Here is a 20,076-nt window from a genome sequence, read left to right on the forward strand (position 1 = left end):
ACAATACAGTGCCTATGCCAGCATCCCTTCAAACAGTATATACACTGAAATGGTCGAGCATGTCCTGGGCACACTACAACAACAATCCCAATATGCCCCCGGACCACCTTCTAAGCATGCAAAAATAGAAAAACAACAAACATGTAATCTCAGCTGTATAGCAATTGTCCATGGAATGCAAAAGGGAGGAAGGGGCGTGACAGTCCATAGAAACAAGTGGGAGGGGCATGACAGCCTTTAGGCCAAATGAAAATAGTCCCAAAGAAAAACTCAAAAAGAAAAGTCTCTTGGATGGCTTCTGAATGTCCATTAAATTTGCATAAAAGGAAAGAAAAGGAAATGTCCACATTATAACTCTCATTCTGCTCAACTTTTCCCAAAACCTTTTGGTTCAATTCTGTTGATCACTCATATGTACAGACATGAATTCTCTACCCCAAAACACTGCCTCTTTGGAAGACAGAACTTGATATCCACAGACAGACGGGAACTGATGCGTTGGGTGAGACCGGGGACTTTTTGGCTGTCACATCTGGATTATTTTCATGTGGTGCTCACGGGAATTTTGTATCCCAGGTTTGCGTCATGTGCCTCCCCCTTGAGGTATCATTCGCAGGAACATTTTCCGCCTTTAGTCATCTGAGCACCTCCTATGGTATTTGAACAACAAAGATGAACAATGGAGATTTCCATGTTAAAGTTGTAGTCATCACTTCATCTGGATAGGGAATGGGGTGTAGGGTATGACTGGGGTGGGCATTTCTTCATGTGAATAGGGCTGTGGGTGAATGCAGGCTGGCTGGGGCAGATACTCCTCATCTGACATGAGTAGTCACAGAATCTACCTGATCAATTCAGGCCTTAACCATTGGAGATATTAAAAATAATATTCTTAATTGACTCAAACATAAGTAAAACATGCAGGAATGAAAATGTTTCTCAGCAAGGGTTTTCATTATATAGCTTCAATATATTTAACTAAACATTTTTCCAAATCCAGTATTATAGCAGAACTTCAACAAAACGTAAACCTCTTTAGTTTCTTCTATTCCCGGGATCCAAGTGGACCCAAGGGACTTAGGACAGAACATTTTACCCAAACACATATTCTGACTCAGAAGTCTCCCGACTGCAAATATGTCTGATCATCAGCAACAAACAAAACATTGATGGATAAACAACATTTCATCACCAACACCTTATGACTGACACCCTGGGAATTCAGAAGGTAAATATCCAGAATAGTCATTCTGATTGCTTATTTCGAATAAATCCTTCCCATCACATTTTAGTACCCCATGGATTCAATATATGCAGCAATGTATCTTGATTACAGTCATTTAATTTCAGTAACTTCTTCAAACATTTTTTCAAATTTTCACCCTTCCTTTACCAAAATCCTTTTATCAATTCTTTTAATTTAATTTAACCCCAAACTTTTAGGGAAAATATAACATGGGCCTAAACACAATATGAGACACCCTGTTTTGCACATTCCAGACACACACCTAAAACATTTCTACTAATCGAAATGATACCCTGTGTGTTGTTATACACAATACAACAACTCTCATTCCACATTCATTTGGCCATTCCATTCATCCTTCATTTGTCCAAAACACCTTCAAACCTTAATATTTTTCTCTCTAGTGTCCGGAATTACACAACAGTTACTTCTCTTTTTCTTTACTAACCACAATTCCTCTGATGTAGCGCCTGGAATATACAACTTCCTTTTATTTACTTTCGAATTCTGGACTCTTAATTATAATATTCTCAACCCTGTCAAAATCAATATTTTAAAATCATTGTTAATACAGCTTAAACACTATTAAAACTATTTTGCACAAATATAGCACATTTGCTGTTATCAGAAAAAAACACCTTTTAACTCTAATAATGTAAGTATAGGCAACCACACCCAAAATAGTTTTAAAAGTCAGACTCTAAAAATTTGTATCTTATCACATTCCTTTAAAAAAAAATATGGTACCAGCGCATACATATCATTTTATCAGTGACATGTCACATTCCCCTTTTAATGTTCCCAATTTGCTATGGAGTGGATATGGGCTTAATATGTGCCCAACACATTTAATGAATAGACTGACACTAGTTGCAACATTTTAACAATAAACATGTACCTTTTTATAAGGGAATACTTATTAAGGTTACCAAAAGATATACGGTACTAGGTTAAAGGTCTAAGATAATATGCTTAGGCGTGCATTTCACTAAGTTCAGAATTAAGATGCAAGATGTTGACATATTAGGATGCATCTGTCTGCGGTAAGAGGTACAAAGCTAAGATAGGACTGGTTACGCAAGAATATGGTCAGTCAGCAGATGTTGAAATGACGAAATAACTATCAGAAGACTGTATTTCACCTTTGACTTAGATAATGTCATGAGTTTAAGAAAAATGTCGATGTATGTATGAATTACCTGATTGGTTAAACCACAGGGCTGTCCTTCTGCTCAAACTAAATAAAACTGTTGTGTGTGCTTCAATAGGCACATTCATTATTCACGTACAATAGTGTGTATGTGTAATGTTTTGTCCACCGGTGAAAGGGACCTCCGCCCTTCAATCCTAGCCTAGGCTACCAGGGGTTACTTACAGAAGACGAGCAACCTAACAGTTTTGGTACCAGCAAAGTGGGGTTCGTCTCGTCTTGCGACAGGTAAGTCACTTTACTCTTTTTTACCTGATTGGTGAATGGTGTAAACACTTACTCTGTCCGGGCGGCCGCTACGAACTTAGTTTAAAATTAAAAGAAGTAACTGTGCCTTCGCGGTGGACTAGGCTGGTCCCTCGGGAGGTTAAAAGGGCTCGCAAGGAATTTATAGGTTTAGGGGAGTCCGACTAGGTTGGTCTGACTTAAAACTATTGGTGATAGTATTTTTAACACGGGAAGTAGTAGATTACGCCCGTGACAAAGGGATTGGTGGAGTGGACGCCCATTTGATTTTTTTTAAAAAAAAGTGCACTATAAATTGATAAATGTATTGCAATACGGTTATTTCATGTCTTAAAGTATATTAAGAATATGTCTGTTTCTCTCTAGGTACACGTGTAAGTATATAGAGTATAAGTTTTAATATAGAGTATAAGGAAAATAATTGTTGTTGTTTAAATGAGTGCAGAATATGAGGAGCCCTCTTGTAGTGACATAGCATCCGCCTGCCCCCATTGCACGTTAGGTCTACTCTTCCTAAGAATAGATGACAAGTGGATTTTACTGACCACCAGACCAGGGGGGTTCTCTTGCAGACTTGGTGTAAGAGGGGTATATCCCGCCACCAGGAAAAATTTACCCTTCATCGTATATTAAGGGTAAATCTTCATAGTTTTATATAAGTCCATCTGCCCCAAAAAAGATCAGGGATCCTACTCCCAGACCAGAGACCGGATTGTTGGACAAACCGGGTGTTATCACCTGTGTCCTGCCACTAGACACACACTGCCCAGACTACTAGATGGGGAATACTGCAGCAACCCAAGCTATGGCCACCCCATCACCCTATGAATTTGTCAGTAATATGATCCCTGGCCCCCAGGTAGAACCATTTTGGACACAAGTCCGAGAAAGGTGTCAGCAATTGGGGATACATGACCCAGGGCCATATGGTCCTTGTACTGAGGAAGACTGGCAGGAAGTAAGTAAAATATGCCAAATCCACAAAAATTCGTACCCTCCAGGGAAGTGGGAAAATATTCAATATATAAAAGATTGTTACCATGCATGGGATAAATGTCTACACAAATATAAAAAGAAGCATATTAATAAAACTACAAAGCTTACTCCAAATATAGGACCCAGTGCTATGGCTGAAGCCCCTGCACCCCCCTCACCTCCCCCTCCCCCGCCTCAATGTCCACCCCCACCTTATGTTATGGTAAAAAACGAAGATGGGACGCCAGGTCCATACCTTCAATTATATCCTTCACTGGATCCTGTAGTCCTAGCCGCCATAGCACACGCCACAGCAACACCAGAACAAGTGGCCCAATGGGAACAAATAAGTAGGGGCAGAGAGGAAGAGGGGAGACAGGAAGAAGTTACAGGACAAGAAGAAGTGGGTAGTCCCGAAATGCAGGAATTAGAGGCAAAAATAAAAGAGTTTGAAGAGAAGAAAAAGGAGGAAGAAGAGAGAATAGGAAAAAGGAGAACTGAGTTAGAAACACTTATGGAAGGCCTACAACAAAAAGAAATAGTCCTCAATGAGGCAGAAAAGGTACAAGTGGATAGGAAAATAGAGTTAGAAATGTATCAGAAAAACTTGGAAGTAAGGGAGAAGGAATTTCAGGAGGGAAGAGAGAGAGAGGTACATAGGATGGAGGACTTACAAAAGGAACTAGAAAAGTTAAGAAAGCAATTAGGGAAGAAGGAGGAAATGTTGAAAGAAGCGCAGGATAGGATTATAGCGCTGCCCCCCACCACTACAAGAAGCCATACAAAAGAGACACCTATTCCCAAAACTGAGGAGTCAGGTCCAATTAGTAAAACAGGGACATTATCCATAGAAGAGGAAACTGAGAGAGAAGCAGTAGGGGCTTCACTCAAAGCACCTTTGATGACTATGGGGAACACCGAGGTGCATATACCATTACCTTTGGGTACACTCTCCAAAATAAAAGAACTATGTCCCAATCCCAAGAAGTATCCACGAGATGCAGGTACCTTTCTGGCAAAATATAGTGCAGGCACAGGGCTTGACAAAGATGACATAAAAAGTATTCTTAGCATTGTAGACCCAGACAGCCCAGAAGTAGCCCCTGTAGACAACCTATGGACAACCCATATTCAGACCAATAAGGATTGGATATCCTTTTGGAAAGGCATGGGAGGTCATTGGTCCAAATTATACAAAGGATCATCTGCACTCCAAGAACTGATCCTAGCCAAGCAGGGACCTAAAGAGAAATTCTATGATTACTGTACCAGAGTATACTCCCTATGGAAAGCTGTAGATGGGGTCACACCACAATTATTTACTACTACCATCATGTCGGGAGGCGATCCCAAAGTGGCGCACTTGCTCAAATTCACAAACCCCAAATGGGCAGAGCAAGCACCAGATGAATTCATGAAGGACGCTAGGTCCAGAGAGACTTCAGGAGTCTTTGAACAAAAAGGGGGAATTTTCCCCTCCTTGACACAAACACAAACCCTAGTCACACCTGAAACCTCATCCTCACCACCGCACCTCATGACCATGCAGCCCTACCCACCTGACCAAGGATGTTTTAATTGTGGGGAACAGGGACATTGGAAATCACAGTGCCCATATAGACAGAGGGCGAGCTATCCAAGGGGCAGAGGAAGGGGGTACAATGCTACTAATCGCCCCCCCCCTCACACTACAAGGTACCCCCAATATCCGCCACCTCCCCAAACACCATCTCAAAACCATGGGCTTGCACAGCCACCCTACACCCCAACCTCTAACAGACCTCCCCCTCGAATCCCTATGCAGTGGCCGTCTACCCGACAAACACACCCCCAATAGAGATGCCTAGAGTATGTTCCTTCCCTCAGTCTGGTGTGCCACAACCTATCATGGAAGAGTCTACCACAAGTTATATTACGCGTAGACAACCACATAGTGTGTTTCCTGCTTGATTCAGGTGCCACTTTTAGCTCATTAAATGATGAGAGGTATGACACACCACTGTGTACTGAGGGACACTCTATTGGAATAAATGGGACATCGGTCACTCATTCCGTCACCCCGCCTTTACCAGTCTCTACCCCGGATGGACTAGAGCTATGTATGCAGAGTTTCGCTGTCCTGACTTCCTGTCCAGTGTCCCTCATGGGCAGAGATTTACTATCCCAGTTGAACATTACCATTAAGTTTGACAAAGACGGCTCCCTCACTGCAAGTTCCCCTCTTTGTGACTTACACAGCCCAAAAAGACATGCACACAGGAGTTTCTTTCTGATGATACCTTCCTCCCTTGACCATCACACGATTTGGGCAGAAAACAAAGGTAGTGTGGGCTTTATTAATTGCACACCATATGCACCCCAAATGCGATCAGATGCAGGGATACAATATCAAAAACAGTATCCCCTACCCCCAGAGAAAGTCCAAGGCATCTCCCCTCAAATTAATGATTACATATCAAAAGGTATCCTGAGACCGATCATCAGTCCCTGGAACACGCCCATTTACCCCGTAAAAAAGGCCAGTGGGGAGTGGAGACTTGTACAAGACCTCAGAGCAGTAAACAAACAAGTGATTCCCCTCCCACCCCTAGTCTCAGACATCACTTTTATTTTCTCATGCATACCGGCAGACTCTCTATGCTACACAGTAATTGATTTAGCGAATGCTTTCTTTAGCATTCCCATTGCGGAGGAAGCCCAACCTATGTTTGCTTTCTCCTGGGCCGGGGGCCAGTTAACCTGGACGCGTTTAGTGCAAGGGTATGTAGACAGTCCAGCCGCCTTCTCTATGGTACTCAACGAGACTGTCAAGTCTTGGACATCTGAGCGAGGGTCGGTACTGATACAGTATGTGGACGACTTGCTCCTGTGCAGTCGAACTGCTGAAGACTGTGCGGTCGATTCAACATCACTGTTGGGACACTTAGCCCGAGCTGGACACCTCGCCTCCAGGAAGAAGGTGCAATGGTGCCAGTCCCAGGTTGAATACTTAGGTTGTATCCTTAGAGAAGGAACAAGGCTGGTGTCACCTAAACGTGCCGCAGCCCTACAAGCTCTCAGTCCGCCAAAAGACAAGGCCGCCCTACTCTCATTTTTGGGTGCAATTGTATATTGCCGCCAATGGATCCCTGACTGTTCTCATTATGATAGTATCCTAAGAGAGGCTACTGGCTCGACAGCCCCTAAATTAATAGATTGGACTGAAGACAGACTACAAGCTTTTCAAGCTCTATTAAACAGTCTGTCAAATGCTCCCGCCCTGGGATTGGTAGACTATGGTAAAGCTTTTCAGCTGTACTGTGTAGTTTCAGGAAGCTCTTTTGCCGCCGTGCTAACACAACAGCATGGAACAGGCTACCGCCCTGTCTCCTACCTATCTAAAAAACTCCCCCTTCAGGTTCAAGGCATGCCATCATGCCTTCAGAATTTAGCCGCCTGTGCTATGGCCGTACAAGATGCCAACAAGATGGTCTTGGGACACCCGATGACACTTTACACCACACATTCTGTCACCCACCTCATACAGAACATGAACACCCAACACATGACCTCACAAAGACTCAGCGGATATGAGATTTCCCTCATGAACACAGACAATCTGTCTCTCAAATATGTTCCCGCCAACAACCCTGCCGTCCGTCTCTTGCACTCCATGTTACGCCTACCACAAGACCCAGACCAGTTTCATGACTGTATAACACGAGTGGAGTCTATCACATCACCAAGACCAGACCTCACCGACGTACCGATTACCAATGCAGACGATGTTTTTGTGGACGGTAGTTGCTCCCGTCCCTCTGATTCCACCTTCCAAACAGGATATGCAATAGTCCAGTTGCCAAACAAGGTATTAGAAGCCAAACCACTGCCCCCCTCTTCGGCTCAGGTGGCTGAACTGGAAGCCCTCACCAGGGCCTGCATTTTATTTACAGATAAGAAGGTGAACATTTACACTGACAGTAGATATGCATTTGGGGTGGTGCATGACTTCGGAGTAATATGGGCTAAAAAAGGTTTTAAAACAGCGGATAATAAACCTATTTCCAATGCTACCCAGATTGAGGCACTTCTTCGGGCTATTTTGCTCCCAAAAGAGGTGGCAATAATTAAAGTAAAAGCACATTCTTCAGATAATAGCAAACTTTCCAAGGGAAATGCTTTAGCTGACCGAGAAGCGAAAAAGGCAGCCCAGTCCTCCACCCAGGAGCCCACCCCCACGTCCATGTACTTTAAGGATCATTTCACCTGTCCTAACTTTAAATCTGTAGTGGCACAAATGCAATCATTAGCCACTGAGGAAGATGTCTTGTATTGGGTGAAGGCTGGCTTGACCAAAGACCCAGAGGGTCTGTGGTCAAAAGAGGGGAAGATATTGGGAATACCTGAGGCAAGCAGTATTCTAATTCTCTCCTACCTTCATGGTCCAGGACACATAGGTGCCGTCCCTTTAGCCACTATGTACACCAAATCTTTCTGCACAAACGCCTTGAACAAACAAGTCAAACTCCTGACCACAAGTTGCCTTACCTGTGCTCAAAACAATGTGCAGGGCAAACGGCATGGCCTACATGGTCATCTACCCCCACCAATGGGTCCCCTTACAGATTTACAAGTAGACTTCACACACATGCCAAAACAAAAGGGGAACTTAAGATACCTGTGCGTTGTCATAGATAAATTTTCAGGCTGGGTTGAAGCCACTCCCTGTGCAGGTGAGACAGCCAATATAGCAGCAAAATGCTTGCTGAATAACTGGATTTGTAGGTTTGGCATACCAACATCTATTTGGTCAGATAGGGGACCTGCATTCAGCTCCTCCGTTACCCAGGCTGTGGCTAAATTGTTAGGGCTGCAATGGAAACTACACATCCCCTATCACCCTCAAAGCGCAGGGGTAGTGGAAAGAATGAATAGAAATATAAAGGATAAATTGAAAAAGGCCACAGGGGGCACAATGAAGGGATGGCTTGATCACCTCCCTTCTGTGCTATTCCAGATTAGAACGGCACCCCATGCCAGAACGAAACTTTCACCTTTTGAAATTTTGATGGGAGTCCCCGCAAACATAGAATTACCCCCATTAGACCAAGACACTGATATTGACATTTATTCCCAACAGGAAATGTATGTGAAAAATCTGGTAAGTATGCTTCATGAAATGAACGAACACGTTTCTGTCACCTTTTCTCCTCTTTCCACAGAGCCAACACACCCCTTCATCCCAGGAGATCAAGTGCTAGTCAAGCAACTGGCCCACAAAAAGAGGATCGGACCAATCTACTCTGGACCTTGGAAGGTTGAAAAGGTGTCCAGAACTGCGGTCCTGACTGACCAAGGAAACACCTGGATCCACGCCAGCAGGCTGAAAAAGTGCCCACTGCTTCCCACAACCCCCGACCCCCCACCTATTGAAGGAGAACCCGACCCACCCGAACAGCGACCGGAACTGCAAGAGATTCAGGAAGGCATTGGACAATTAACCCTTGAAACCCTACATGATAGCGAAGAAGAAGGACAAGCATAAGAACTTGTAGAAATGTTTTTACCTTCAGTGTCAGGGAAGGCTGTATGCCTTTGGGGTAGTCTGGTACTATTTGTATTCCTGCCCACATGGTTTATAGCCAACTGTATATATCATCCAGAAGATTTAGGTTTATTAAAAGGGATATGTGGACCACCTAAGATGAATAATACCCCCGGCCAAAGACATAGTAGAAGTATTGTACCCGTTAATGAGTCACCTAAGGGACTGACTAACAAGATGTTACTACTAAAATTCAAATATAGCTATGCTCAAAAATCTGGTTTTGAGAAATGCTGGATTTGCAGCAAGCTACATCCCAGTACAGCTAGAATCCCTCTCATGGCAGTCCCCTTGAATTTTACCCCCCTCCTTAATGGAACACCCCCTATCGTCCTAACGAATGTTACTAGGACCCGTCCAAATAAAACCCTCACTTTCCAAATTATAGGTAGAAGCCACTTCCCAGACTGGTGTTTCCGACTGGGAAACACCACAGATGGAGCCGAGGTTTGCAAACAAGCAAAACTTAACATTTCAATGACATCATTTAACAGTCCTTCTTTCTTCCATACTTCAGATCCCACCCTAAATGCCACCTTTTTAGACTTTCTTAGCTCCAGTACCAAGACTACAATACACCAATTAATGTCAATTCTGGTGCTCTCTGGCCTTTCTGATACTCTTAGGAACGTGTTCCATAAACGACCCCTAGCTCTAGGAAATACCATATATATATGCTGCGGCAAACTCTGTCACCCCTGGATCCCAACCAAACCCCAGGGGTGGTGTTACCTTGCAGCCCTGGTTCCTATTATGGGGGTATTAGGGGATAACAAGGGAAGTCACCTCCTTGAAGCCAGCATGCATCCTAGATATCCCCTTAGACACCGTAATAAACGAGAATTGTTTTTAGAAAAAGATATGGCCTGGGCATGGTTCCCCTCCTGGACAGGGTGGGGAATTGACCTAATGAAAAGATTAAATAATTACACTGGCATAATTGATGAGATTCTGGAGGAAAATTCTGATGACATAACCAAACTAAATCTAGAAACTAGGGCAATTAGGAAGCAACTAGAACTACATGAGTTGGCTATAGAAAGTATGAGTGCAGCCCTTACTGGCCTCTGTGAGACTACTGAGGATTATGAGTGCTGTACCTGGATTCATAATACCAGCATCGAAGTCCCAGACTACTATGACGTTATTGCCCAACACAGGGAAGAGGTAAATAAACTACAGAAAGAGGCAAGGAACATAGGAAAAAACTGGGATCCCTTCTCGAGCAGTTTTAGTTTTGGGGGATTAATATCTTGGCTCCGAAATGCTGCCATGACAATTGTCACTGTGATTCTCTTCATTCTATTTTTATATGCCTGTTATAAGATAATCAAATGTTTATGTAAAAAGGGAAACACGGTCGCTCCGAAGGATCTGAAACTCACTTCCATTGTTAAGGATCCAACGGTATGGTATAGAAACCAAGAGCACAAGGGTTCGGAGTATGAAGCCTGTGCTATTAAATTAGAAAAGGAATGATCATTATGTAAATCACAGAATGATCAAAGGAAGGATTATAAGGGAATACTTATTAAGGTTACCAAAAGATATACGGTACTAGGTTAAAGGTCTAAGATAATATGCTTAGGCGTGCATTTCACTAAGTTCAGAATTAAGATGCAAGATGTTGACATATTAGGATGCATCTGTCTGCGGTAAGAGGTACAAAGCTAAGATAGGACTGGTTACGCAAGAATATGGTCAGTCAGCAGATGTTGAAATGACGAAATAACTATCAGAAGACTGTATTTCACCTTTGACTTAGATAATGTCATGAGTTTAAGAAAAATGTCGATGTATGTATGAATTACCTGATTGGTTAAACCACAGGGCTGTCCTTCTGCTCAAACTAAATAAAACTGTTGTGTGTGCTTCAATAGGCACATTCATTATTCACGTACAATAGTGTGTATGTGTAATGTTTTGTCCACCGGTGAAAGGGACCTCCGCCCTTCAATCCTAGCCTAGGCTACCAGGGGTTACTTACAGAAGACGAGCAACCTAACACTTTTATAGATAACTTTTCTGAATCAGATCCTTCTTTAACATTAATTTTCCACCTCAGCAAGTCTCTGACTTGCTGACTATGGAATGCAAATATAGAAGTATGCTCCCCACAAAAACCATGGTGAAAGTATGGTTGATAGTTTGTTCCCCTCTTCCATCAGAAACAAAACAGCAGATCTCTGCACTGTGCTAAACAGTACTTTGGACAGGAGGGATCTTATGCTCTAAATTGGAATTCCAAGACAAGACAAAAATTCACATACACATAAAATTAAGCATTTCTCTCTATTAACCAGTTTCCTCTACCCAGGTGTCCGTCTTATGAAACTGCGAACAGGGCGACCCCAAGGACTGCCATTAACCACAGTCCACAAACAGTCCATGAAACAGAGACAGTCGTGGGAGAAGTGTTTAACCACTTTCAGACCGGACCATTTTGCTGGTCAATGACCAGAGGTCTTTTTACAATTTGGCACTGCGCTGCTTTAACTGGTAATTGCGCAGTCATGCAATGTTGTACCCAAACAAAATTTGCGTCCTTTTTTTCCCACAAATAGAGCTTTCTTTTAAAGGTATTTGACTGACTCTGCGATTTTTATTTTTTGCGATATAAATGTAAAAAATCCAATAAACTCAATTTTAGTCATACATTTAGGCCAAAATGTATTCAGCCACATGTCTTTGGTAAAAAAAAAGTCAATAACTGTATATTTATTGGTTTGCGCAAAAGTTGTCACATTTACAAACTAAGGTACATTTTCTGGAATTTACGCAGCTTTTAGTTTATGACTGCCTATCTCATTTCTTGAGGTGCTAAAATGGTAGGGCAGTACAAACCCCCCCAAATAACCCCATTTTGGAAAGTAGACACCCTAAGGAAATTGATAAGAGGCATGTTGAGCCTATTGAATATTTTATTTTTTTGCCTCAAGCGATTGAATAATGACAAAAAAAATATTTTTTTTTTTTTTTTTTACACAAAGATGTCACTAAATGATATATTGCTCACACATGACATAGTTATATGTGGAATTGTACCCCAAAATACATTCTGCTTCTTCTCCTGAGTACGGGGATACCACATGTGTGGGAGCCTAGCCGCGTACGGGGCCCCGAAAACCAAAGCACCGCCTTCAGGATTTCTAAGGGCATACATTTGTAATTTCACTCCTCACTACCTATCACAGTTTTGAAGGCCATAAAATGCCAAGATGGCACAAAACACCCACAAATGACCCCATTTTAGAAAGTAGACACCCCAAGCTATTTGCTGAGAGGCATGTGGAGTCCATGGAATATTTTATATTTTGCCACACATGCCATGGGCATATTTAAAATGACACCCCAAAATAAATTCTGCTGCTTCTCCTGAGTACGTGGATACCACATGTGTGGGATTTTTTGGGAGCCTAGCCGTGTATGGGGCTCCGAAAGCCAAGAACCGCCTTCAGGCTTTCTAAGGGCGTACATTTTTGATTTCACTCCTCACTACCTATTACAGTTTTGAAGGCCATAAAATGCCAAGATGGCACAAAACCCCCACAAATGACCACATTTTAGAAAGTAGACACCCCAAGCTATTTGCTGAGAGGCATGTGGAGTCCATGGAATATTTTATATTTTGCCACAAGTTGCGGGAATATTACAAACTTTTATTTATTTAATTTAATTTATGTGATTTGCACCGCACTGCAGTGCAAATCATATCCGATCTCTGTGCGATGCGAGTTCAGCCATACAGATAGACAGGTGACACTAGTTAGGCAGGTAGGTATTTAGGTTCGGTGCAGCTTTTTATAGCGCCAGGGACCCCCATATACTACCGCATAAAGCCCCCTGATTTCCCCCTAGTTAACCCTTTCACCAGTGATCACCATATAACTGTTACAGGTGACGCTGGTTGGTTAGTTATTTTTTTATAGTTTCAGGGCACCCGCCATTTATTACCTAATTACCTAATAAAGGTTTAACCCCCTGATCACCCGGCGGGTGATATAAGTTTAAGGGTCAGATAAGGTCTGCGTCGCCCCAGGCAGCGTTAGGTTAGTGCCAGTACCGCTAACACCCACGCGCAAAGCATACACCTCCCTTAGTAATATAGTATCTGATCAGATCTATATTAGCGTCGCCAGCAGTTTAGGTTTCCCAAAACGCATTGTTAGCGGGATCAGCCCAGATACCTGCTAGCACCTGCGTTTAGCCCCTCCGCCAATACCAGCCCAGCCCACCCAAGTGCAGTATCGATCGATCACTGTCACTTACAAAACACAACACACATAACTGCAGCGTTCGCAGAGTCAGGCCTGATCCCTGCGATCGCTAACAGTTTTTTTTGTAGCGTTTTGATACAGTCGCTGACAGCCTAGGTGCTTTTTTACCTGTGAGTCTCACTAGTGTACCCCTAAATTTAGGGGTGTCTACTTTCCAAAATGGGGTCATTTGGGGGGGTTTGTGCCATCTTGGCATTTTTTGGCCTTCAAAACTGCGATAGGTAGTGAGGAGTGAAATCAAAAATTTACACCCTTAGAAATCCTGAAGGCGGTGCTTGGTTTTCGGGGCCCCGTACGCGGCTAGGCTCCCAAAAAGTCCTACACATGTGGTATCCCCATACTCAGGAGAAGCAGCAGAATTTATTTTGGGGTTTCATTTCACATATGCCCATGGCATGTGTGAGCAATATATCATTTAGTGACAACTTTGTGAAAAAAATAAATAAATAAATAAAAGTTTGTAATATTCCCGCAACTTGTGGCAAAATATAAAATATTCCATGGACTCCACATGCCTCTCAGCAAATAGCTTGGGGTGTCTACTTTCTAAAATGTGGTCATTTGTGGGGGTTTTGTGCCGTTCTCATAAACCGCTGCAATGTGAACCCAGCCTTAGTGACACTGGCGATGGGGGGTGATCATGGGGTTAAACCTTTATTGGGGGGGTTAGGGGGGTACCCTAGAGCTAAAGGGGGCTAACCCTAACTTCCCTAACAGTTATTGCAGTCACAAATGACACCAATGCAATAATAAAAAATAAAAAAAATGCAATTGGTGTCACTGTGACTGGGGGTGCAGGGGTGATTGGGGGGGTGATCGGGGGGTAAAGGGGGGGTGAGAGTGTGCCTGGCATGTTCTACTGTGTAGTGTAGTGTTGGTGCAACTCACCGAACCTCTCTCCTCGGAACGAAAAATACCGACACGGAGGAGAGATTACATCACTTCCTCTGTCAGTGTTTACATTACAGGAGAGGAAGTGATGCAATGCACTTCCATTCGTCAGGAGCGATCGCGAGGGGTGGCCATGAACGAATGGCCGCCCCCTCATCCCGGATCGCTCCTGAACGGATACCGACCGCCGCTGGCACCGGGGGGGGCCCCTGATCGGGCCCCCCACCTGCGGGAAGGCAGGGACGTAAATGTACGCCCATATGCCTGTCCGTGCCATTCTGTCGACGTACATCGTCTTGCGGCGGTCGGCAACTGGTTAAACATGTTCTCCCTCCGATGATCGCTGCACTCTGAGAATCCTCACTGATCAACACAGAAACAGTCAGTCCATAAAGCTGCGACCCTAGCGCCTCACCAGAGATCGGTGTCAGAATTCAAACCCCCAAACCCACCAGCTCAGAGGTGGAGAATCGGGGAGCTATGAGGGAATCTGGGTGAATCCCAGGGGGAAAGAGGAAGATTCATAATCTAATCACTGCCCAATAAACCAACATTTTGGTGTCTCCATGAATCTCTGGTACCATAATCCCGCAAAAGTCCCACGAGACCCCAGCACCAGGGCTGCTCAATGCACGAGGTGGGGTGCTTTCAACAAGGGTTCTAGCCTCCCCACCAACTCTCTCTCTCTTTACCCTTGGTTGACCCTTTCCCCGTGCCCGTTGCCAAACAGGGATCTGCACTGCTCTGCACATTCTACCAACCCACCTGTACCGACTCATTATAACTTCAGCAAACAACAACAAATAATCAACAAACAAATAAACAAACAAACAGACAAACAGGGTAACAGGGTAAGTCTACACTAAAAATCTCTATTTTAACAACACCTTTTATCTGATAATCTAAATGAAACTAGCTGTGACACTTTAAAAATCCTTATTCTAAACAAAACTCTCTCTGTGTTAATTTCCTTACCTGCCCAAAACCTTCCATCCCGGCTGTCCTTTAAAAACGTTTCCTCAACGCAAGTAAAATGTCCCCTTTAAATCTCAAAACAAACTATGCTAACTTCCCCTTTTTAAATGTACTTTCTATTCACTTTTTTTTTTCTCTTTCTCTATATGTCAGTTTTAAAACGGCTTTGAAACCGGCTTGTCTAAAAACAACAATGCATTGAAAAACCTTGCAAAATGCACACCTTCCTTTAATAATTAACTCAAATCTCTCCTTTACCTTCTTACTTCACTTACTTTACCCTCAACAATTGTAGGGTGTTCTTAACCACTTGCCGACCGCCTAACGCCGATGTACGTCGGCAGAATGGCACGGGCAGGCATAAGCACGTACATGTACGTGATTTGCCTCCCGCGGGTCGGGGGCCCGATCGGGCCCCCGCCCGGTGCCTGCGGCGGTCGGTTTTCGTTCGGGAGCGATCCCGGACGAGGGGACGGCCATTCATTCATGGCCACCCCCTCGCGATCGCTCCCGACGAATGAAAATCCCCCGTGACATCACTTCCTCTCCTGTAATGTAAACACAGGAGAGGAAGTGATGTATTCTCTCCTCGTGTCGGTCTTTTTCGTTCCGGCACCGAGGAGAGCGGATCGGTGAGTTGCACCTAACACTACACTAACAGTAGAACACGCCAGGCACACTTTTCACCCCCCTGATCACCCCCCAATCACCCCCAATCACCCCTGCCCCCCCCAGTCACAGTGACACCAAGTGCATTTTTTTTTTTTTTTTTTTTTTTTTTTTTTTTTTTTTTGCATTGGTGTCATTTGTGACTGTAATAACTGTTAGGGCAGTTAGGGCTAGCCCCCTTTAGCTCTAGGGTGCCCCCCTAACCCCCCCAATAAAGGTTTAACCCCGTGATCACCCCCCGTCGCCAGTGTCACTAATAAGCGATTTTTTTCTGATCGCTGTGTTAGTGTCACAGGTGACGCTAGATAGGCAGGTAAGTATTTGGGTTCGCCGCAGCTTTTTATAGCGTCAGGGACCCCCATATACTACCGCATAGCCCCCTGATTGCCCCCCAGTTAACCCTTTCACCAGTGATCACCATATAACTGTTACAGGTGACGCTGGTTGGTTAGTTATATTTTTTTGTTTCAGGGCACCCGCCATTTATTACCTAATAAAGGTTTAACCCCCTGATCACCCGGCGGGTGATATAAGTTTTTTAGGGTCAGATAAGGCCTGCGTCGCCCCAGCGTCAGGTTAGTGCCAGTACCGCTAACACCCACGCGCAAAGCATACACCTCCCTTAGTAATATAGTATCTGATCAGATATATATTAGCGTTGCCAGCATTTTAGGTTTCCCAAAACGCATTGTTAGCGGGATCAGCCCAGATACCCGCTAGCACCTGCGTTTAGCCCCTCCGCCAAGCCCAGCCCAGCCCACCCAAGTGCAGTATCGATCGATCACTGTCACTTACAAAACACAACACACATAACTGCAGCGTTCGCAGAGTCAGGCTTGATCCCTGCGATCGCTAACAGTTTTTTTTGTAGCGTTTTGAAACAGTCGCTGACAGGCTAGGTGCTTTTTTACCTGTGAGTCTCACTAGTGTACCCCTAAATTTAGAGCCCAAAATGGCAAAGCGAAGGTACACTAGTGATGAGGCCTACACGTTTCTGAGCATGACAGATAGTGAAGAGGACGTCACTCATCTGTCAGATTCAGGCTCAGAATACGATCCTGTAGAGGACAGCGGCTCCATGACAGATAGCTCTGACGACGGAGATGAGGCCGCTGTTAAGAACAGGTGTGCCCAATCCCGTATGTATTCTGTTGTTGAGGTGCAGGAACCGCAGGTCACTCGTATGGAGCAGAGACGTACTAGAGCCGCTCAACCTTCTGGTGAACTGGCAAGCACCAGCGGCCTAGTACACCCTGGACCTACATCCAGCACTGCAGTAACACGTGGTGACGTGGCGAGTCCCATAAGTGCAGTTCAAGCTGGCGAGGTGGCAAGCACAAGTAGTGTCCCGCTGCCACCAAGAAGAAGACAAAGACAGGCCCGTCGTACCCATAGTGCCCTTCCTGCAGAATTCGCCAATCCTATTTGGGTGCCCACCACTTCTGCAGAACCCGTACTTCCCCCATTCACTGGCCAACCTGGCATTAACGTGGAAACAGTTGATTTTACGACACTTGACTTTTACTCACTGTTTTTCACCGAAGATCTCTTTAGATCTATTGTGGACCAAACCAATTTGTACGCTGCTCAACACATCGCCACTATTCCCCAGTCCGCCCTTGCCAGACAATGGAAACCAGTTACGGTTTCCGAATTTAAAATCTTTCTGGGCCTCTCCCTCAACATGGGCATAACCAAAAAGAGTGAGTTGCGGTCATATTGGTCCATTGACCCAATTCACCATATGCGCGTGTTCTCTGCTTCCATGTCCAGGGCACGATACGAGATGATTTTGCGGTTCATGCACTTCAGCGACAATGAACTCTGTCGTCCTCGTGGAGACCCTGAGTATGATCGGCTCTACAAAATTCGGCCCCTCATAAACCACTTCAACCAACGTTTTGCAGCCTTGTTTACTCCCGATCAAGTTGTCTGCGTTGATGAGTCCCTGATTAAATTTTCTGGTCGCTTGTCCTTCAAACAATACGTCCCCAACAAGCGTTCCAGATACGGGGTCAAGATGTATAAGCTCTGTGACAGGGCCACAGGCTATACACGTAGTTTCATGGTTTATGAGGGAAGAGATAGTCACGTAGAGCCGGAGAACTGCCCTGATTACATAGGAAGCGCTGGCAAGATAGTGTGGGACTTGGTGTCACCCTTATTCGGAAAGGGGTACCACTTGTACGTGGACAATTATTACACAAGCGTGCCACTCTTTAGTCACTTGTTTGATCAGCAGATTGGAGCATGTGGCACCGTGCGACCTAATCGCCGGGGCTTTCCCCAGCGGCTTGTAGAGTCCCGTCTTAGGCTGGGGGAGAGAGCCTGCTTGCGCAGTAATAATTTGCTCGCTATGAAGTGGAGGGATAATAAGAATGTTTTCGTTCTTACCTCCCTTCATGCAGACACGACGGTCCAAATTTCTACGGCGACTGGTGTTGTGGAGAAACCCCTCTGTGTCCACAAATATAACCTTAACATGGGAGGGGTGGACCTCAATGACCAGTTGTTGGCGCCGTATCTAGTTGCCCGTAAGTCCAGACGCTGGTACAAAAAAGTGTCTGTTTATTTATTCCAATTGGCTATACTGAATGCTTATGTACTACACAAAGCTTCAGGACGGACTGGATCCTTCCTCAAATTCCAGGAGGATATCGTCAGAGCCCTTCTGTATCCAGACGGTGCTCCACCTCACCTTCCCCTACCAGATGCAGTAAGCCGGCTGCATGAGAGGCATTATTCTTATGTCATCCCGAGTACCCCTACCCAACGAGCCCCCCAAAAAAGATGTCGTGTCTGTAGCAAGCGCGGATTTAGGCGTGACACCCGTTCTTATTGTCCCCGCTGTCCTGACCAGCCTGGTCTTTGTCAGGGTGAGTGTTTTGAACGCTACCATGAACTAGTTGAGTATTAGCGCAGGGTACAGCATTGCACAAGCTAGGCACACGTTCACAGGGTCTCCCAAGATGCCATCACATTTTGAGAGACCCAAACCGCTGGAACCGTTACAACAGAAAAAGTGTTAAAGTTACAAAAAAAAGTGTTAAAAAAAAAAAAAAAAAAAAAAGTAAAAAAACCAAAAAAACCAAAAAAAATATAAAATAAAAAAACCAAAAATAGTTGTCGTTTTATTGTTCTCTCTCGCTCTCTATTCTCTCTCTATTGTTCTGCTCCTTTGTACTGTATTCTATTCTGCAATGTTTTATTGTTAACCATTTTTTGTTTTCAGGTACGCCATTCAGCTGTAGCGTGGATTTATTTATCTTGACAGCAACAGCGTTTGCTCCCACGATATGTAAAGCCACGACTCCAGCGCTGTCGGAGGTGATTTCACCACCACAGTTAAAAAAGAGCATATATGCCGAAGCATGGGGGCATAAGGGGTGGAGGATCGATTTTGCTCCTAATGCCGCGTACATACAGTCAAAATTCCGACGGAGGGCTTGCCCGTGGAAAAGTTTGAATGTATGTACGCGGCATAACTTTTTTGCGGGAGGATGCCCCCATGCTTCGGCATATATATATTTTAGGCACAGATTGTGTTAAATGTGTTATTTTTTGCGATTTTTTTTGTATTTGCTTTGCAGGTATGGTAAGTCCTACTGTTATACTGTAATGTTACTTTGTTTTATTGTTAACCATCATTTGCTTAGCAGGTACGCCATTCTGCTGCAGAGCGGATTTATTTATCTTGACAGCAACAGCGTTTGCTCCCACGATACATAAAGCCGCGACTCCAGCACTGTCGGGGGTGATTTCACCACCACAGTTAAAAAAGAGCATATATGCCGAAGCATGGGGGCATACGGGGTGGAGGAACGATCTGCTCCTACCTTTTGCGGGAGGATGCCCCCATGCTTCGGCATATATAAATGGTGCATGTATGCCCACCATTAGAAAGTGGGTGGATGAAGGGTGGTATCTAATGGTGGGCATGCCCACCGATCAATATTTTTTTTTCGTTCAGCCCACAGGCTGCATGAAAAAAAAAATACAATAT

Source organism: Lithobates pipiens, unplaced genomic scaffold (genome assembly GCF_037356315.1).
Source record: "Lithobates pipiens isolate NorthernLeopardFrog02 unplaced genomic scaffold, aLitPip1_a1.2 Scaffold_8, whole genome shotgun sequence".
Classification (NCBI taxonomy): Eukaryota; Metazoa; Chordata; class Amphibia; order Anura; family Ranidae; genus Lithobates; species Lithobates pipiens.